Source organism: Daphnia magna, unplaced genomic scaffold (assembly GCF_020631705.1).
Source record: "Daphnia magna isolate NIES unplaced genomic scaffold, ASM2063170v1.1 Dm_contigs103, whole genome shotgun sequence".
NCBI classification, from domain to species: domain Eukaryota; kingdom Metazoa; phylum Arthropoda; class Branchiopoda; order Diplostraca; family Daphniidae; genus Daphnia; species Daphnia magna.
Window position 1 is genome coordinate 127,536 of NW_025533124.1, and position 22,094 is coordinate 149,629.

Here is a 22,094-nt window from a genome sequence, read left to right on the forward strand (position 1 = left end):
GTACTGTTAGAGGGCGGAAGTAATCGACTCCCGTATATGTGGAAGGTGGAAGATAGGGAGTGAGCCGATGGATCAGTAACGATGCCATGAGTGGTGGAACGGGCTTCGATGATCTACGTTTGCAAGGCCAGCAGGTGTTGACAACTAATTTGATGACGTTACGTCCAGAGATTATCCAGTAACGTGTACGTAACTCCGTCAGCAATCTTTCGGACTTCATGTGGATATTCCGCATTATTATTCCGGATTACAATCCACTGTGTCAAAAGTTGATCGGCTGGAAGCAGGATGGGATGCTTTGTTGAATAATCTACTGGAGCCTGTAGTATACGTCCGCCTACACGTAATTGTCCTGTTTCATCCAGGAAAGGGCTGAACGTGCGTAGTTTCAACTTCAGAGGCAACTCCAAAGTCTTTCTTAAAGCGTAGATTTCTTCCGAAAATGCAAGTTCTTGAGTACGTTTAATGCAGAGTGTGAGGGCCGTCAACATTTCTTCGGCCGTCAACTCTCCCACGACTGTCTTGCAAATTCCCATCTTTGCTCTGGCGTTGGTCGCGAACCTCCTACACCAAGCGATAACTCTTTGGATCTTCAGCAAGCTGGAATATCTTCTTACACAGTCATCAATCGGGTGATTATCGTCCTCCGTTTTAACGGCGAAGACTCGAATTACGTTAACGTCACTTTCCTCTGGCTCTGTAATCTATTCCCAAATATCCCACTTCGATGGATCGAGTTTCAGGAACGATGGACCTTCGTTGAATTTCACCAACTCGTCGACGTTCTTCGGGTCAATGCCACGACTACACAGGTCTGCGGGATTGTTAATTCCGGAAACGGTAAGCCATTGTCTTCGATTCGTGTTCCAGAGGATCTTGCCAATCCGATTGTTCACGAAGGTTTCAAATCGGCAAGTGCGGGAATGGATCCAACGTAAAACGGTATGTGAGTTGGTGTGGAAGGTATATTCCCGTAAGTCAATTTCGAGTTCCCGACAGATTACTAAAGCGATGCTTAAGCCTTCAGCAGCAGCCTGCAACTCTAATCTTGGGATCGTGAGGACTTTTACTGGTGTTACGTGAGGTTTAGCCATGACGAAGGATACGTTGATTGACTGGCCTTCGAAGATGAAACGGAAACACGCCACAGATCCAAATCTTTTTGTGCTTGCATCCGTGAATACATACAGGTGCTGTTGCGTCCAACGTCCACGTTGATGTGGAAAACATCTTGGCACCGTCAGCAACTCTAGGTTCTCCAGATGCTCGTACCAGTAATGGAACCATTGACCCAATTCTTCGGGGATAGGGTCATCCCAGCCGATTCTTTTCTCGTACGTCCAGATGTCTTGCAGAAGTGACTTCATTAGGAAAACAACAAGAGCGACGTCCCAACGGGTCCCAACGGGTCGTAGACACTGGAGATAATAGTAAGGAAGTTCCTTTTAGTGAGAACATCATGGCTGGGCTACTTCCGTATCTTGAACGTCAGCATATCCGTTTCCCCGTTCCACATTACTCCAAGTGTTCTCTCGATGGGTAACTTTTCCAAATCAAGGTCCAGTGTTGGTGAGGCCAGACCGAACTCACGTTGGGCCGATATCCCCTTCCTTGATGAGGACGTCCACTTTGTCAGGTTGAAACAGCCAAGTTGTAAGAGTTTCTTCTTTTGGCGGGCCCATTTTACTGCCCGGTCTTCGGAATCGAAGGAGTCGAGGTAGTTGTCGAGAAGTTTCTTCGGACGCTATCTGCTGCCTCTGGGTACTGGTCACAATGATCGTCGGCATTCCGGTTGAGGGCGAAGATACAGGTCGTAGGTACTGATCCAAAAACAGCGACGGTCATTTGGTACGTTAACGGTGCTTGATTACTGCCAGGCGTCCGGTACACAAAACGGTAGGCTGCCTGATCTTCTACTGGGACATTCAATTGGTAAAATATCTTATCGATAACAACTGCATTATACTTCTAGGCGAAGTCTCCGTCTCGTTGAAATCGCCTCTCCAGAGAATAAAGTCCTTTCAAGGCAGTTGCCTGAGTGTCCGGAAGGTTTACGTTGTCTGTCTTCCACATTAGGCCGACTCTATAAAGATTGTCTACATTCTTTACTGTTGACTCGAGAATACGTTTTCCACGTAGATCGTCTTCGGAGAGAACAGGCTGCTCCATGTCAACGTCTTTCGCCTCCAGCTGCCAGAATTTCTTGACTAACTCGTTGAAGTCTTCGGAACGTTCCTCTGATACTATGTGGGCGATGAACGGACGTCCATCTTGTGGTGGGCCCGTTTGACCACCAAGCACCAACCAAACGGTGTTTTGAAAGCGATAGGCCCAATTGTTCCAGCCGGCGGCTTAACGGAATCCATGTGGTCGTGGGCTTCTGCTACGTCGAGTCCAATCAACACACCAACGTCTTCGGGTTGTACGTTCGGGACATGAATACCACGTACGTGTGTCCAGGACTCCATTAGACGAGGGTTGATTGGGGGGTTCAGCGTTACCTTCAAACTGTCAACGGCGTAGGCGTATTTGACTTCAAACCTGCTTGTTCCGTCGACTGACGAGAGGGAGAAGTTCACAAACGTTGCTAACACGTATGGTAACGTAATGCCCATAGTATGGTAACTAATCTGTGCCCAAAATGGCACAGATTATAAGTAGAGTATCACGGACAAATGAAATGAAATTCATTTGGCAAGCCGTTACTATGAAAGAGAAAAAAAATCAAAGAGTCAAAAGCCCCAAAATTTGATGCATCATCAGCTGATGATCCACAGGCTAGCATGGTGAATATGATGAAACAGCTCTATCAGGAAGGTGATGACTAATCTTTGTGTAATTCAAGGTAATATAATTGCGTTTGGTGAATCGACTTCTATGACTAACCAATGTCTCTTGTCGTAGTCGAATCTTCTCGACAATTTTGCGTAAAATTTTGACTATGCTTGCACGTTTGACTTGGCTCCATCATACGAGACAACGTTGAGGCGTTTAGGCTGTCCAACTAATCCCAATTTCTTTACTACGTCGCTCCTAATCAGCGTTGTGTCGCTTCCGGTATCCAGGAATCCAAAAGTGTCGACCCATCTTGCACCGACGCTAATACGAACGGGCACATCTTGAATCGTACACGTCGCTTTACCGTTTCCTTTGGGTTAGTGTCCCAAGGAATGAAGTCGATGTAGACGCTGCTGGAGGTGTTGGATCCGTTTGTTTCCTCAGTGGGATGAATTCGGAGCCGTGAAGCAGGGGATGGTGTCTTGATCCAGCACATCTACCAATGGTACATTTGATGTCTCTGGAACACTCCCTGCGTTCGTACTTGCCTGTGAGGTATAGTAGACACCTTCCGGACTTAAATACGACCCGTTTCGTGGGCGTGACAGACATAAACATGTTACAGCTGGCCAAGTTGTGAGCCCTGCCGTTACAAGCGAGGCACTTCCACTGGTCAGTCTTTTCGGCTGCTTTCTCGTCCGTCTTCTTTCTTCTGGTCGTCTTCCCATGGAATCAGCTAGTGGAGGTGATGATGCCGCTACTTTAGAGCCTTCCTCTTTAGAAACGTGTCCAATGGTTGACGTGTGAGAAGCGTTCGGTCGCTTGACTGGCTTCTTCTCATCAAACCGTACTTATTTGGACGTCGACGTGTTCAGAGACTTAAATACATTTTTACCATGTTGCTTACTCATGGATTTTACTGTTACCCAGTCGTCCAGGTCTAGAACGTTCAATTCTGCATCTGCCTTTTTTCTCTTCTCGTTCCTCTTCTTCTGCAGGTATGTCGTCAGCTTTGCTTCTATGGCCATCAGGGTAGTACGGCTGTGAAGTTCATGTACGTATCTCGATTGTGAAAGGGTCAACACTGCTCCGTGCAACCGGTTTGGCGAAGGTCTTGAGGTTCGTTTCATCTTTGCTCTTCAAAGGTAGAATCTGCAGCAGGTCGTCGAGATAGGTCTGGCCCATGACTTCGGTGCGGCCGTAGACTGCGTTGAGACGATTTCACATCAGGGAGTACATGGTTCCATCAACAAGGCACTCACCGATTTCGTCCCTTCTTCTTTTTACAGCAGCTCTTCCAACATGAACAGGAGGGCAGGAGAACCGTTGTATTCATTTTCATATAGGGCTCAAAATTTTGCCTTAAACCGAGCGTAATTCTTTGGATTTCAATCGAACGGCTGAATCGTGAAGCTCGGGGTACGTGGATGACTACAGCAACCACCATGAGAAGGGTTGGAGCTGCCATTAGCAGGCTGGTGCTCAGGGGACTTGTCCGAAGACGTGTCGTCCCCAATGAAAGGGCCGCAGGCTGGATGCATGATAGGTAGTGGTCTTGAAGGCTGCTCTCGTGAAGAGGTGTCGGTGTCAAGCAGAGTTTTGCGATGCAGAAACGTGGCTTCGAGTGACTTCAAGGTATTCCGGGCGGAAACGTCTTGTCTAGCTGATAGAGTCTGTGGTCTGCTAGGTATGTGTGCTCCTTGGTCTATGATGTGCTCCTTAATCGTTCTCAGGTGAAGCTTGCTGACGCCAATCTCTGTTCGAAGGCCCTCGATTTGTGCGTTTAAGTCTAACTTAACCGTTTCAATCTTCTGATCCATGTCGTGCAACATCTTATGTGAGTCTTTAACCAACTGAGTGTTGGTGGCAATTTCAGTGGACGTGACATGGGATCTGTCTATGAGTTTGCCTAGTTGCTCAACCATACCCTTTAAAGCCTTACTCAACGTTTCCGTGACATACGTTGCGTTGGTTTCAATTTGGATCTTTGATTGTTCCAACTTTGCTTCCAGCTCCAGCATTTGCCTCTGGAGGTGCAGGTCTAACTGGCTGTTTTGTCTGGGAAGATCAGTTGGCGCCGATCGCGTAGACCTCGTCTGCGATAACGTTGTGCTAATCGTGACGTATGAAGCCGACGTCCCAATAGAACTGACTGAATGATGAGACGACGTGGCATACCTAATGGCGAAGTTGAGGATTTCCACGTGGTCGGTGTCGAATTGAACCTCCCATTTTTCACATGCTTGACGTTGTGGATCCGTAATATCGGGCAGACTGTCCATATACTTGTGATGAAGATCTTTGACGTCTTCGTAGATAAGAATTAATTCTTCTCGCCATGCTGCAACTTGCAACTTCTTGAGTCTGATGGTGAAGTGAAGTGAACAGAAAAGACGAACCTTTCGGATGCTGTTGGGCCGCGGTAGTTAGCTTTTACCGTCCCGAAATAATCGCTCTGTCAACTCAGCCCGACAAACGACCACAAAGCGCTCCCCATTTGAGCTGGTGTATAGAACAACCCCGATCCTGTCTGGAGAAAGCATCTTCCCTTGGCCAATCAAACGACCGAAAGGAGTCAAACAATTCTTTCAACGACTTGCTCGCTGTGCGAGCAAAAGCAAATAAACTAATCCTAGAACCACAAAATTAAAGTAAAAGGCTACTCATACCGTGTAGAAAAAACGCCCGGTGAAAGGTGACTATAGTATTGGTACAATAAAACATCTGAAAAAAGGAAAGAACTAAGAAACTACTTCCCAAGTTCATAGGGCCGTTCAAAATCGTCAAAATGGTCTGCCTAACTACTGCGGTGGTTAATGCTAACGCGGCTGTTTAATGCAAACGTAGCGCAGACAAGACCATTTTGCTTCTCTCACGAAAGAGAATGGCGACTAGAAGACTCTTCGTCTGAAAGCGGTTCTAATGATGAACACCACTCGGATCAAAAAATGCTACAATTCCAAAAATGTTGAGAATAGATTATTTTTTTACCACAACAATTGTATTTAAAAAAAATACGGTGTGATTATTACAACAAAAAAATTGCGAAAAAACCGGGATAAATTTTCTCGTAAGGAACCATGGTGAAAGCCTGGAAAACCACCGCGTATTTCCAAACTTTGTTCCAGTAGTGTACATTATACACATAAAATGCTCAATAGAGCTAATATGATTTTTTATTTTGTTTGTCTCAAGTAGCCCTACCCTCCAGGATTAAATGGTTGGATTTTGTGTATAACAAAATTAACGTCATGAATTGTAGCTATTTGGTATTCTAGCTTAACAACTGTCAAATGTTAAATATTAAAAATATTTCGTACTAATCCCAAGGATAAAAAAAAAGTCAAACTATACTTGAATCAACACTAGTTTTCATATTGGCATTTCCCCCTAAGGCTTAGATTATTTCCTTTGTTTTTCTTTTTTTTTATGTTTTCTTTTTGCTCAATGTTTTTGGATAAGTAGCAGAAGATTCCTTTAATAATTTTGACAGCTATCGCTTTGGCTGAACTGACAAAAAATACAGCAGATGACTGTTAAACATTGCGAAAAACAAACACGTTATTTGGATCTAATAAGTGTGTAGCTACCATGTTTATAAGTGCCACACTAATTAAACCAATAGGAAAGTCAAAATGTATAGTGTCACACGAGTTGTATTGGACAAGAACAAACGAATACAACAAGTGATGACTTAAATTCTAGACAGTTATTCACTTTTAACTAATAACAATAAGGGATGACCATACCAAACTCGGAGAGCGTCTGAAGACTCCAGGGAACTCCTCCTACGGAGCCTAGCTCCGGGAGCTCACCCGATGGAGACTCATCTAACGCAGATTCGGGGCCGCGTTTTATACCGTCGCACGAATTACTCCCCTTCCTGACTGCATATCTGCGTATCTTTCTTAGAGCGGACTTCTCCCGATAATTTCTTCACCACGATCGCAGCGTTGTCCAAGGAGCGGATGACTCATCTCTGCGAAGAGATAACCAATATCCCTTTTCACCCGCGACAGGTCCCCCTTCTTCAAGACAGGCGACCCGACTGTACTAATCTTCTGCGATCCACGAAGGTTGATGAGACTAAAAATCAGCTTGCGTCCTCTTGGCCAATAAGGGACTTTTACTCCTTCGTTTTTCTTCTTTCCGGTTGCGCTTACTTGTTTAAATGTTTCTTGTATTTCCCGGATAGTCTTAAGGATTTTCCTTTTTTTTTTTTTTTTAATTTAAACCGCCTGCCTTCGGCCACGGAAGAGGCGCTGCAATCGCATATCTTCCGGCCGTTTGAGATTTACCATCCACTCGTTCGGGAGCCTTGTACACTTGAACCAGCTCCTGGCGGCGTCATCAAAATATTTTTCAAAATTATATTTTTTTTTTCAATATCACCCCATCTGTTGTGGGTAGAATGTTATTCAAAGCGCTCCATCCATTGGTGCGCATCTTCTTCTGAATTTTTTCAGAAGATTGGCGGGCTAATAAATTTTCTGACAGCTTCCATAGCTTGTCTTTGCGGCTGCTCAATATGCCTTGATGGCACTATAAATTGTTGTCCCCCGACCGGAACAACTGGACTCATCGCCGCTCTCAAATCGACCTCGGTTTCTGGATCCGAGTATAAGTCTCGACTGATTCACCCTGACTGTCAGCTTCTTTGGTCAAATGGTCCTTTGGAATAGGACCTTCAAAATTTAGGGCTTCACCAACAAAGGAAGTTCCACTCTCCAACGATGAGGCTGGGATAGGTGAAGTTTCTACCGGAATGCTTGACAGTTCTCGAAGCGGATGTAATCGTCGGCTGGGGTCTCTTAGGCAACTAGGTAGCCGTTGGTTTGTCCTCTTCGGCATCGGCAAACAATGACTGCAGCACGACTTCGTCACTTACTGGTAACGAGCTGCGTTCTTAACCATTGCCACTTAAAGCAAGATTTTGTTACTCACGGGTAACGGACTGTATCTCCACCAATTGTCACATTAAGCACGATTTCGTTACTCACGGGTAACGGACTGTATCTCCACCAATTGTCACACGAGTTGTATTGGAACAAGAATACACGAATACAACAAGTGATGACTTAAATTCTAGACAGTTATTCACTTTTAACTAATAACAATAAGGGATGACCATACCAAACTCGGAGAGCGTCTGAAGACTCCAGGGAACTCCTCCTACGGAGCCTAGTTCCGGGAGCTCACCCGATGGAGACTCATCTAACGCAGATTCGGGGCCGCGTTTTATACCGTCGCGCAAATTACTCCCCTTCCGGACTGCATATCTGCGTATCTTTCTTAGAGCGGACTTCTCCCGATAATTTCTTCACCGCGATCGCAGCGTTGTCCAAGGAGCGGATGACTCATCTCTGCGAAGAGATAACCAATATCCCTTTTCACCCGCGACAATAGTGTAAGAAACAAACCAGTTTATTCTTAGTTTATCAATAGTTTAGTTTTCTCAAACTTATTAAGAAAAGGGATTTTCAAACGTAAGATTTGGTCTTGAACATCGTTATCTTTCTGATTCATTATACAATTAGGCAACAGAAACCTCGACAGGCAACAAATAAACCTCTTTCAAGACGCGTTTACTTTGAGTGCATTTGAGTGAAATGGACCTATTACGCTAAAATTCTTCTGGTGATAAGACCCGTGTTGTGTAAAAAAACATCGGTTTTGATTGTTGGAGCAGCGAAACTTAAAGGAAATATAAATCCGTTAGAGGCGCTGTCCGAAAAGGAAACTGTTTAGCCTATCTAGTCTGTAGTCTTTGTAAAGTCATTTCGTTAGACGTTTTTTGTCTCTTGCATTTCAACCATTTGACTAGAAGGTACTACTTTCGGTGTTTATATGTATATACTATATATATCTATGTAGATGTTTGTGTTAATTCATAGGTTTTATGTATGACTAGAGCAAGGTGACTAGAGAGAGAGACATATGACTAGAACTGATTGTACTGCTGTTTTACCCACTGACATTTGACCTATTGTCAAACCTCCTGCGTTTTACACCTAAGACTGGTGAGCCGAGCTCAGTCCAGGTATTATTTATTGTGCTCATGCTTAGAATGTCCCTTGATTTATATGTAATGCTTTGCAGGATTGGTGATTTCATGTATGTAAGTTTATTCGCATGAGTTCGACAGAACTAAGAGAGAAAGAATACAGTCCACTCTCCATCGAACTATCAATTGTCGAAGTACATTCGCATATATTGTCGATATAGTCTTACACTTCGTCGAAGTACATTCGCATTTTTATCGAAGTACATTCGCATATGTTGTCGAAATAGTTTCGCATATTTGTCTGGGTAGTGTCGCTACCTGTGGAAAGTAAGTCAAATCGATGTCGATGTAAATTTTTTCCGGCTGAAACTAACCATACTCCAACAATATGTATGAACTGGTTCTATGATCCATAACAGTGTATCTCTTTCTTATAACCATATTCTTTCCAGAAAGCAATAGTCCTGTACGTTTCTCTCCATTAGTGCTCCTGGTCTCAAGTTTTTATTTTTATTAAGGGATTGCAACTGTGATTTATTGCCCGCTAGTTCTTTGGAACTTAAATAGAACATTTTGTTCGTGATTTTGGATTCAAATAAAAGGTTGATGTGGTGTATCAGATTTCCACTGCTCTCATGATCCACCGTATTAACTAGCCTGCAATTCGTTTCTTCCAGTAAAGTCCGACCACTAATTCAATAAAGCAAACCGTTAATTCTGAGGCGATTAAGCAAAAAGACTAGTCGGACTTACTGGATTAGTCAATAGTTAATTGATTATTGATAACTATTATGGGCCCAATCCCCACGTTTCCAACAATCGCCATAATAAACACACCACCCTGGGAGGTTGGCAAAATGACCCGACGTATTACTTGCCATAAGGCGCAATATCTTAAGGCATATAAAAACAAGGTCTAGACTTACCCTACCCTGCCCTGCCGTGTCCATCACCCCGTCTACCCTACTTCTTAAAAAAAAACCAAAAAAAAAACCGTTACCCTGCCAATAGGTGGCTTTCAAAATTAAAAACTGATTATGGTAAAACTGGTACGTGGGATGGTTAATCCGGGCATTTGGAAACTTCCTTAAAATGTGTTCCTGTTAAGCATCCACGGCATCTACATCATTGCAAATGTTGTTCTTTTCATCTATTATTTCTCGCAAAATGGAGCTTGGTTCTTCAATATGGACCTTTTTCTTTTGATGCAAGGTATAGAAGTATCTGTTTTTTTTCCCTTAAGACGATTTCCTTTTTACAGCTTCTGGGAGACATAGAGTTGCTATTTCTGAAATGCCATCTTTCTTAAATCTTTCGTTAGAAAAAAACGATATTATGGGTTTATATATGAATTACATTTTTATCAATATGCAGGTTCGCCTTCTTTAAGAACTGAAGAACAAGTAACATCTATTGAACTTGGTGTTGTGATACTATGTGCGTTAGGAAAGAGCTTAATAGGCTATTTTACCTTGATGACAGCATGAATATCTATTAAGAACTCAATCTTTTCAGGGAATTCACCTTCCTTCAACATGCTGGGGTATCAGCTACATTTCGGAATTTATCCGTAGCCATATTAAATTGGTCCCTCTCAATTATGGGCTTCCTGGCTTTCAACAAGAGGAAAAAACAACAGGAGTAGCCCGTCAAGTCTTTGTTCAGCCGGAAAGTCGAATAACGCGACGAAATACGATGATCCCTTTTGCATGCAACATCATGGATGACTTGATGGAACGAATCTCTCACGTAAACTTTTTCAGAAAAAACATGATTTTTAACAATTTTCTCAACTTTGGCAAATGTAAAAAACATCCCAAGAGAGGCAAAATGCAGGAAGCCTTTGCCTTTCTTGGCATGTTTTTTTAGTTGGGAAAATTATTCAAAATCATTTTTGAACGGCCTTGTTTTGCAAAAAATTTGTTGCGATGAACGGTGCATGGAAATGGTATAAAAAAGTTATCAAAAAACAATTTTTGTCTTTTTTGCCGCCCTAGATGATTGGTGGTATTATTACCAATTTTTCGTAAATTACGGCATCCCAGATTGGTTCACTGTCGGTAATGTTAAAGTAATTTTTGTAAAAGTGGGCTCCTGTTGTACCTTCATCGTCAATTTGTGTCGCCGGGGTGGTTTTCTGTTTTCTTCGAAAACCCCTTGTCTTCCAAATTGCTGGAGGTTTTTAGTGCTGGAGGGCAAATTTTATCCCAACTTAAAGTAATCTTTCAAATGAAAAATTCGAAAAATTGCCTTTTTAAAGTAAACAAATTTAAATTTATTACTCGCACTGTTTTTCTTTAACTCTAGAATAAAGACAACTCACTGATTTTTAGTTAATTTATTTTGTAACGGGAAAAGTACCGTTACCGCGTTACCTAATCAAAATACCGTGGTATGCAAAAAATGCCAATACTGTTACCGTGTGAATTTTTTTAAGTATCGGGCCCAACCCTTCAAGTTTCCTTTTAATTATACATTAAATTATGCATTACCTTGATTAGAAACGTATGCTTTCGTGGTTTTCAAATAAGTTACAGTTGCTGCAAGTGTAAGGAATGGCCAGTGCGTTCCTCACATCCTTTCTCTTTTCCCTCGCTTACGACTCTTTTTCCCCTCTTCCGCTGATAGGTCATCTGCCAAGGGTTCCGGCCATCAACCTTTCTTCTACTTAGCCTTCAAACTTGTGAAATTTTCACATAGGTGTTACATTTAGACGCAAAATTTTAACTCCCTTTGCGACATCTAACCCTAAATGACCTTGCTACATCGGATAAATGTTGCCCTGTTCCAGATTGTCAGTCAGTCTTCACCAGTTCATCCTGCAGGCGGCTTAAGTCAAGTCTTCTTCAGTATTCAACAGTCTTCATTAGTTTTCATCAGTTTTCACCAGTCTTCACCAGTGTTCTTCGGTCTGCAGTCGTAATCAGTCTTCATTAGTCTTTCGCAGTTCTCTCAGCTAACTAAGTCAGTTCTCATCTGTAAATTTCTTATAATCGGACTCGTCTTGTTAACTGTTATCTCGGTCTTTGGCAAAAACTTTGTGCAACAATAAACTTATTATCATCACATACAACTATTCCCCATATTTAATATTAAAACTAAGGAGGAACAGAAAATCCAGGAAAATCCAGGAAAAGGGGTACCCTTTTGCGGGGAACACTAGACGTTTTCCACCAGACGAGAGCGCCTCTCGCGGGTTTGTGTTGGTGTTAACTCCACGCACAGGCTCATTTATAGCCAGGTGGCCCTCGAACCACCTCGAACCACCTCGTGGAGCGGAAAACCACTCTTATGTCCTGCCCTAAAATCCTCGTTTTTTTTTTCTTATAGAGTTCCTTCTTCAGACCCCTTTTCTGAGAGGGAAAATAGCCATAGAGGAGCAAACAAGGGTCTATGACTCTGGATATTTTAATTGAAAATTTATTTGTTATTCGTTAATCGAATATTATTCGTATTCGCGAATAAAATGTCCTTTTTATTTATTATTCGTTTTTCGTATTCGTTTGTAGTGCTTATTCGTATAACAATATGTTAGTTATCCTAAATTTTCACCTTAATTTAAGTAACTGGATATCTAAAACTGTTGGAAGGACTATACCCACCTTTCAAACTAAAATATCTTGCAAACTAAGATAACTGATAGCTTGCGTCAGAGTGTTGAAAATAATTACAAAATGTAATTGTGTGCTTAGACGAAAACAATCACAAAATAAAATTGTTTTATTAAAAATATTAATTGTACTAAAACCGATAGTTCAACCAAAATATAACAACTCGATACCTATTCGCAAAACCCAACTAGATTCTCAATGAAAATCCGAGAATCTCCCGATGAAAAAGATAACCAAAACATATCTAAATTTTCGTTATCTGATCTAATCTAACGTTATTTTATCTGCCAAATGCAAAACACTGATTCTCGCCCATTTTGTACCGAGACTTTTCTCCATAGATGGTGTGACGTGAGAGTATCAGCACTAATTCAACATAGTGTCCACGACTTAACGCGAATGTTCGGATTGGCCATGACACACCTACTTCGCCTTTCTGATTGACTCTACCAAGGATCTTCGAGCGCCACCAAAGAAAGAAATTATATAATCTTAATCTACTGGGCTGCCAATCGCCAAAGTCATTGCATTATCAAGAACCATTTGTTCTTCAGCTTATTGCATAAATTTTTACCATGCTAATTTCTGTTTTGACAGATTTTTACTTTTTCGGATGACATAGTGGCAGAGTGCAACGTCATATTTTATTTTCTTATTTTTATGTGTGTTGATTACAGACATGCCACGATCGATTGATGATCGGGATCGATTTGATTAATCGATGGTTTTTTTTGTGATCGTTAGCGAGCGATTGATCAATTACTCAGATCGAGATCGAGATCGAAAGGTCGTTGATCAAATTCAATCAATAACAGAACGCCATCTATGATTCGCGAAAGTAATTTTAAATTGTCTTTGCAGACACACATGCCAAAATGAAATAAATCAGCAGTAGATTTTAGTTTGATAGAGGTCTCTTTAATTCCCATTTGGTTTACCAAGAGGATTTAGACACCGTTTATTTCACCCCCTTTATTTCCCTAAATAGCGTTCACGGGAGTAGTTTATGTGGTAAAAGGGGCGGAGCTTGACGAGTCATTTTTGGGTATATTGACACGTGGTCAATGACCACGTTATGTGATCCGGTTAGTATTCAATACTACCGGACGTGTGACGTCAGTGTCTCCCCCGTATATAGTCCTTCCCGTAGTCGTGTATCGTCTCTCAGTTTTAGTCTTGTTAACCGTGAATACAACGCGTCGCTACATGGTGGAGATGCAGAACCTCCGGTAAGTCTCTTTCGTGGTTGTGTTTCTGTTCGATCCTGTGTTGCAGCGGTGGTGGCTGTCAGGGACCCCTGAGAGTCGACGACCCAACTGGTCTTAGCACCTTAAATTGTTGGGGTATGGGGTCAGGGCTCCGACCGTAGGTCAATCGGGGGAAGCATAACGAAGGAGAGACGCCGGGGGGAAAAATGGTGAAAAGGGTTAAGGCGGTGCAGACGGGTACATTGAGGGAACGTGGATAGTGGAAACCGTGAGCCGAAGTGGTCGGCAAGAATCGGGGCAGTGAACCGTGAGCCGAAGAGTTCGGCAAGAAGCGGGGAAGTGACCGTGAGCCGAAGTGTTCGGCAAGAATCAGGGAAGTGAACCGTGAGCCGAAGCGTTTGGCAAGAATCGGGCAGTGAACCGTGAGCCGAAGTTTTCGGCAAGAAGCGGAGAAGTGAACCGTGAGCCGAAGTTTTCGGCAAGAAGCGGAGAAGTGAACCGTGAGCCGAAGAGTTCGGCAAGAAACAAGCGGTGTGAGGATTGCGGGAAGTAGATGATAGGAGAGGAGGACGTAAGGAGCGGGGAGAGAATCCGAGACGCTAGAGGACGGTTCGTGGCACGGGGTAGTTGGGGGATACCCGAGATCGGGAGTGCATCCCAGGGGCGGGCGAGGACGCGCAGTCGACCGTTGAGGGAAAGCGGAACGGAAGAGCGAGGAGAAATAGAGGACGGGACTAACGAACCCCAACAGGAGCAGCAACCAATATCCTTTCGGCAGGAGTATCATTTCACATTCAGTGAGGAGGAAACTGAGCGGTGGGAGGACGCTGAAGAGGAAGAAGGATAGGGGAACACGGAGAAGAGCAGCCGGAGTGGGATTTCACGGATTTGAGAAGAAGATCATCGAATATCAGTAGCTACATCCGGGGATTCAGAGCAGCTCAACAGCAAGTGGGCGCAAGGCACGCGATGGCCGCGCAGATAAAATTTCAATCCCCACCCACCTTCGGGGGGAAGGACGGGGAAGACGTCGTGCAGTGGATGCATCGATACGAAAGAATCGGGAGATATAATCGATGGGGAGATGACGAACTTCGCGACCACTTTGAGCTGTCGCTGTCCGGGGCAGCGCAGAAGTGGTACTCATACAAAGTGGCCGCGGGATAACTAGCAGCCGAAAAGGAGGATGGTGTAGGACCGCCAATTGTACCAGGAGTTAAAACACAGCTGTTGAAGCAACTCAATAGCAACAATATGTAAGTAATAACGTGTAAATTAAAATTCTACAAATTCTTTCTTAATATGTGAAATTAGGAAATTATTCTTAAATATGATTTTTGGAAACATCCGCCGCATGGATATAGCGTTTACTGGATTTTACGACGGGAGAACGTTTTTGGGGTTCATCGGGTCTCTAGGGGCAATTTTCAGGAATTTTTCAAAGGATGCGTTGGAATTGGGCTACCGTTGTCTTGGGAATTGGAGGTAAAGTACGACGATTTAACGTTTGTTCTTGGTCCATATCTTGGTGCTGTGAGTGCTTTTATCATCATTTCTTGTTGCGTTGCTGACTGTCACAGATATCTCGTAATGGATGATCAGGGGGTTCCATTGTCTGTAGGCGAAGAGGTTGGTAGTAGTGTTGAATCTGCTGTACGTAAGGGTATGGCGCAGGACAGTAAACTGCCGTCCGTGAAAAGTCCGCAAGTAGAGGTGGTGTACGATTTTATATGTTTTTTTAAAGTGAACGCTATCAAGTAAGTTGTTTCATCGATTTCATTGGTTGAATTCTGATTGAGATATATTTTGTGTCGTGTTTATTTTGTGTGTATAGTTGGAAGATTCAGGGTCGTTGTACTCGCAAGTCGAAAATCACGCCTTACGAATCTGGCAAAGGTAAACCAGGAAACATGATGAGTTTTGATTTCAAGGCCGCTAACGGAAAAAAAGATTAAAGGGGTAGCTTTTAATGATGCAATCAAGACGTTGGATAAAGAAATTTTCGTCGGCAAAATTATGCCATCTCCAAAGCGATGGTGTAAAAAAATTTGGTACACCAGTTGCTGGTTATCACAATTGTGAGCTGCTCTTCTTTAAACATAGTCACGTAAATTGCGTGATAGTTGGGTCTGTTTTTTTTACAGCACGCTTGGTTTGGTTTGTTTTTTTCCAGGGTTATTTTCGATTAACTTTTTGAAACTAGGAAAAGTATTCAATTGAGTGTTTCTTTAACTAGTGACTTTTTTTCAAATTGTTTCAAGGTGATTTTACAAAACGTAGAAATACAATTGACCCTTCTCCTGTTAAAACGAATGAAGGAAAATAGGAAAAATTGGAAAAAAATTGATTCGCAGGAAATGAGTGGGATTGGATCAACGTCATGAGTTGCTCATGCAGTCATCATTCGTACGTTTATCAAATCCGGTTTTGTCGCCTTAGACAAAATTCTAAAGCCAGTCTACTAAAATGTTTCGCAACGACGACTCCGAGGGTGAGTCCTCGTTCTGTAAATTCGCTTCGTTGAATTTTATGCCAACGCAAACACTAGCTCAGCATGGCAGCTATCTTCCGGTTTCAAAGTTGTCTCCGGCATTGAAAGATTAAGTGAGGATTTTCTTTGTTTTCGAAGTTTTGTTATGTTTGTTCTTTTTCTTTCTTTTTTTTTTCTTATTAGGGGTTTTATTCTTATACCAGATGGACTCTGTAAGTCCTTATCGTTCGTAAGTTTCGGCAAATTTCGATCTGTAATGGATCGAGCAGGACGTTTTTTTTGCAATCCAAGACAAGTGTGGGATGCTAACGGGAAAGGCGTTTGGTAAAAAATCCGACAAAATTTTTACTGCATTAATTTTGTGGACATTTGTGAAATTTCTCAGGCGAGGGTCGTTCCTCCCAATGGGGAGCGAAACGCGCTCCTTAACCACCAGTGGGAAATCATGTGTTCCACATACAGACAGGCAATAGTGCTATAATTTAGTGGTGTACCTTTGAAATCATTTATCTCTATTTTGTTTTTATAGGTGATTGTCCTCGAACAGGAAGAACTTTGTCCTGTAATAATCTTCCCCAAAATCACACTGGCACAAATTTGTCGCATCTCCGAGAAAAATGTAATAGGTGAGTTTGTTTTAATATTTTGTATAAATCAGCAACAAGTTTAAATTACTTATAAAAATAATTAATTTTTTTAGATGTAGCGGGTAACATCACTAAAGTCGTGGGTCCAACTTCACTGGAAACAGTTCTTTGTTGAAAAAAGAAATCTTTGTGTTTGACGGCTCATTGCAGAAAAATCAGCATGTAAGTGAGCTACCTCCAAAAGCATTTTTTAATGTAGTATTATTATCATTTCCCTTCTTCTTTCAGGTTATTGTTACTCTGTGAAACAAACACGTTAATCTCGTCGATGGTCTCGATATCTACTTAGTATCCGAACGCTGGAGCCATTTCACCCAGCGTCTTATGGCGAATGGTGTGTAGCACGGATAGGAAAATGGTGTAGTAAAAATAAAAATAAAGCTACAAAAAATTTTTCTAGTGTTACATAGAGAATAAGCTATCCAGTACAATTTTTTTAAATTTTTTACCTACAATATTTGGTGACTAGCATGCTAGTCATCAAATATCCGAACACCGCTTCGCCCTATGGGGTGTCAAATGTTTCCTGTGATTTCATTCACTGATCTCCCTTTACAGCTGTTTTTAGTCATTGATATTGAACACGAAAATATTTGTATTCTGATAAGGTTTTAATGTAATGATCGATGAATCCTTTAAAATGTTCATTTATTGAAAATTACTAAATGAATCAAGGCACCGATGAAGGGTTGTTGTGAAGTGATAAAGTGTCTCGAAGAAACACCTCTTCACACCTACGTCTCAAGAACCTCTTTGAAATCATTGGAAAGCAAAAAAAATCAAAAAAAATCAAAAAAACAGTGGTATGAATTAGTGTTTTTCAAACATGTTGCAACCTTTTAAATCATCATTATGTGATGTAAAATGTATTACGAACATTCAATCTGTTTTGGGCATTCAGTTTTGTGATGTGACTTTCCAACAAGTTAAAAACCGTTTTTCTTATTACACAGCAGGAAAACTGGGATGGGATAGACACGACGAGAGGTGTTTCAAAAAGCGACTGCTATGTAATCAATTACTGCTAATTGATTCCGTTGACAATCAGCTGTAAATTTTGAAATCATACTTTTGTGATATTCTGGGGCATTATGCATAGCAATGTCAGTTCAATTAAGTTTAAGAAAATTATTCTGGTTTCCTAGGTTTGCCCGTTAAGAAATGTGTGAAGCTTCAATTTCCCCCAGTATGGTGTGAAGTTGGTCGAAACTAACCTTTATTTTCCCCAGCACCTTTCTTAGCGGTTCTTTAACGGAGCGGGCCATCCTCTCCCAAAATCCACACCACCATGGAGCTAGGCTAGGATAAAACTTCCATTCTATACCCTTACTTGAGAGCCAGTTGGCTAGGGTAGAATCTTTTCTGTCACTAATTTTGCTGCACAAGTAAACGTTGACGCGTTGTCACTGTAGATAATTTTGCAATCTTCTCGAGGTGACATCATTCTTCTTAACGCGTATATAAAAGTTTGTGTAGTCAGATCAGTCACAAGCTCTAAGTGCACAGCTCTTTTGACTGCACAAGTTAACAAACACGCATGCACTTTCTTTTCGTCAATACGAGTTTTCTTTATATCATTCCCATCACTGTCTTTTTAAATTAGAATCACTTCTTCTAGCACATACATTGGGCCGAAGTAGTCGATCCCGATCACTTCAAAGGGCTGCACTTTCTTGGTTCGATCCGATGGCATTGCAGCAGTTTCTTCATTAAAGGGACGCGATTGAACTCGTTGGCACTTTACACACTTTTTTATGACACTTTTAATCCGTTGGCGTGTGATCCAAAAACGATTTCGTAAGAACTTCAGAATGTTTTGGACACCATCATGCTTCCGTTTAACATGAAGACAGTGAATCATCATGTCGACAATCCACTTGTTTCATGGAAGAAGGAGGGGCGGATCGATCAGCAGTTCTTTTAGGGACGGATCTACTCTTCCGGATGAGTTGCTCCTTTGCATCCCAAATGGGCCTTAGTGTATCAATACCGTGAAGCAGTTTACCATGTGGTTTTCTCTTTTGTAAGGACTCGTAGATTTCTGAAAATGACGAATTTTTAAATGAGTTTTAAGATGAAGTTCTTGGCGACGGCGATTTTGTGAACAGCGAGAAAGGAAACTTCCACTCCCCTGATCATTTCGGTTGCTTTGCCGGGCGATTCCTTCCTAAATATCCTAAACATCCAGGCGATGGTACGTAAAACTCGCAGATAACTGCTCGCTCTTGATACGATTACGTCAAACCAATCCGAAGTACTATTAGCTGCAAGGATTTGCAGTTTCTCCAAATAAGGGTTGCATTCGAACCTTGATCGATATTGGCGATAGCTTTACGCCACCCGTTTGGGCCTGCTAATTTTCCTCTTTCTCCCCTGGGGCGTAGGGGAAATTTTACCTAAAAATTTAAAATATTCCGAGTTCTAGATGTTCCGAATTCTAATATGTCTATATCCCAAAATTTGACGCGAAAATAATATGTTGTTTTTATACGACACAAATTTTTGATGTTTGTTACGGACTTGTAGCTTTACGGTAGAGCGTGCAGTGTGCGACGCGGACGATCCGTGTTCAAATTCAGGTAAGTACAGATAGATCCACATCTAGAACATGGAATATTTTAAATTTTTATGTAAAATTTCCCCTACGCCCCAGGGGAGAATGGGGAAAATTAGCGTGGGGTACGAGGGTATGAAAAAATAAAATATAAAAAAAGTATAAAAAATACGCGTGGGGAAGCTACGGTAAATGAATATTTTCAAAGTGGATTTACTACCTCAAGACATCATTTGCACCCCCATAAACAAGGTATGGTTAAATTCGTATAATTAAGACGAATCTTTCTATGCTAATTATAAGTTTCTATCTAAAAGTTAGGGATACTAGTATACTGCCAATGTTTATCATTGCAGAATAAACATCTTCTTTTGACCGCAGTATTCTGTTTCTTGTCTTTAGGATATTCTGTAGCAGTGCCTGTGACTGCTAGTTTAGCTGCCGTAGGTGTGGTGGCAAATGTTACTCTTTGCGTCTTTTCGCTTGCTTCTGGTTTTGTTTTCTTCTTTTCTTGGTTCTCGGCTGAGTATGCATACTCCAAATCTTCAGCTATTGAGTCGATGAAGGTAAAGAAATCTCTTAATGTCTTGTCGAACTGCCTTGTTTCGCCATGCCATCAGGATTTTAGTTCAATTGGCAGTTTTCTTGTCAAGATCTCCATAATTGCAAGAGTTTCTTTTTCACAAGGAATTTGTTCTAACTGAGATTGAAGGTTTGTTTCTAGGGGTGGAGGGGAGGTTTCGAGTTCATCTGCGGTTTCTTGTATGAATTTTTCGGCCTGTTTCTCAATTCTTACATAAAAAAAGTCGACACCTGGTTCGCCTTTCCTGATCATTGACTCAAATAGGGGTTTTATTCGATTCACATGTACAAGCTGAGTTTGTTTTCCTACGTCTTGTTGTATTTCTACAGTACTATTGTTGCTTACTTTCAAAATTCGAAAAGGGCCTATAAAACGTGGAATGAGTTTTTTACTAATTCCCGCCAAGGGCGTTCGCATACCCAGTAAAACTTTATCTCCTATGTTAAATTTTTGCTTTTTTATGCGTTTATCGTAATGGGCCCTTTGTTGTTCACTAGCTTGGGAAAGTTTGTTTTGACAAGCTGAAAGGCTTCGTGTAAGCGTTTCATAATTTGACTTTTAAAGTTTGAGGGACTAACTATTACTGGGGGAAGAGGACGGAGGAATTGATCAATCGGCATGACTGGATCATGACCGTTATTTAGAAAATATGGAGTCTCAAGTGTTGACGAGTGGACAGAATTATTATAAGCGAAAACAATGGGGCCTAAAATATCCTCCCGCCGCTCGAATCCATTCTCCAATTATTTCTTTATCATTTCAACAACAGTTTAGTTGAACCACTCTGTTTGCCCATTAGTCTGAGGGTGATAAGCAGTTGTTTTCATGCGTTTAATGTTTAAAGCTTTACAAAGCTCAGAAAATAATTCAGAAGTAAAATTACTGCCTCGATCTGTAATTATTGCTTTCGGGAGACCATGATGTAAAATAATTCGTACTACTAAGGCTTTACTAGTACTGAGGGGGATACAGTTGGTAAGAGGAATGACTTCTATCCATTTAGAAAATTAATCCGTGATTACTAATATGTAATTGTTTCCTTGAAATGAATGAGGTTTGATTGGACCCAGAAAATCTAAGCCCAATACTTCAAAAGGTCTTGTAGCGAGATCTAACGGGTTGAGATAGGCTTTTACACTGTGCACTCGATGTCCCAGCGCACAAGGTTCACAAGAAGGGCAATATTCCTTAACATTCCGTAACATGGTAGGCCAATAGTATTTGTCCCTTAGACGAAAGAATGTTCGCCTAGTTGCCATATGTCCTGACAAAGAACAAAGAAACAAATCAAAGAAATAATCCATTTCACTGACCAAAAAAGGCATCGGGCCATCTTCTTTTTTTCAATGTTCATATTGGTACAAAAACGTAATGATCGCCTTGCACAGAGAGTCTTTCTGCTGTTCTTGACACATTATGTTGTTGTCTGCAGGAATGACAGATATTAGATTCATCGGTATTCTTGAAAGAAAATTTGCATTCTCGTGTACTCGACCTGGTCGGTACTGAACATTGAACTTTATATTAGAAACAAAATCGCCCATCCACCTAGTCGCCCTGTTTCGTCTTTAAAAGTCTGCAACCATTGAGGTTACTTTCGTCTGTGTAAATCAGAAATTCCTTCGAAAAATCCGGGTATATTAAAATAGGTTCTGATATTAAACTTTGTCGCAAGTACTCAAAAGCTGCAATTTCATCTGTTTTCCAAGATACACTATCAATAGGTTTTCCTTTAGTCTGTTATAACAAGGGGTGGGGGAAAGTAGAGAAATTTTTTTACAAATCATCTGTAGTAACTGGCTAGTTCCAAAAAAGATTGTAAATCTTTGACTCTACCAGGTCTTTTTTAATTCACAAGGGTTTCAATTTTAGTAGAGTCTGGTTTTATTCCTTCAGCCGTGATTATATGTCCAAGATAAGAAACAGATTGCGCTAAAAATTAACATTTTGACAATTTCATTTTTTGGTGCGCGTTTTCTAAGAGGGAAAAAACAGTCTTCAAATTGGTAAAATGCTCTTCAATTATTCTTGAAAAAATTATTATGTCGTCAAGATAAACGAGATAAATCTTTCAAATAACTGAATTCATTAGTTTTTGAAACGTTACTGGAGCGTAAGTTAAACCAAGAGCAAAACGATTCCATTCGTACAAATTGTCATCGACTATGAAGGCTGTTTTTTCTTTGGATTCCTCCTCGAGCTCAATTTGCCAATATCC

At 41.5% G+C, this 22,094-nt stretch overlaps 1 long non-coding RNA gene across 1 annotated transcript; it reads left to right on the forward strand.

The window, feature by feature from the left end:
• The first annotated feature begins 8,530 nt into the window (after positions 1-8,530).
• On the forward strand, positions 8,531-9,398 carry LOC116916834. The gene is made up of 3 exons (XR_004390860.2): positions 8,531-8,605; positions 8,673-8,818; positions 8,878-9,398. It is a non-coding gene; the product is annotated as an uncharacterized LOC116916834 (long non-coding RNA).
• The last annotated feature ends 12,696 nt before the right edge of the window (positions 9,399-22,094 follow it).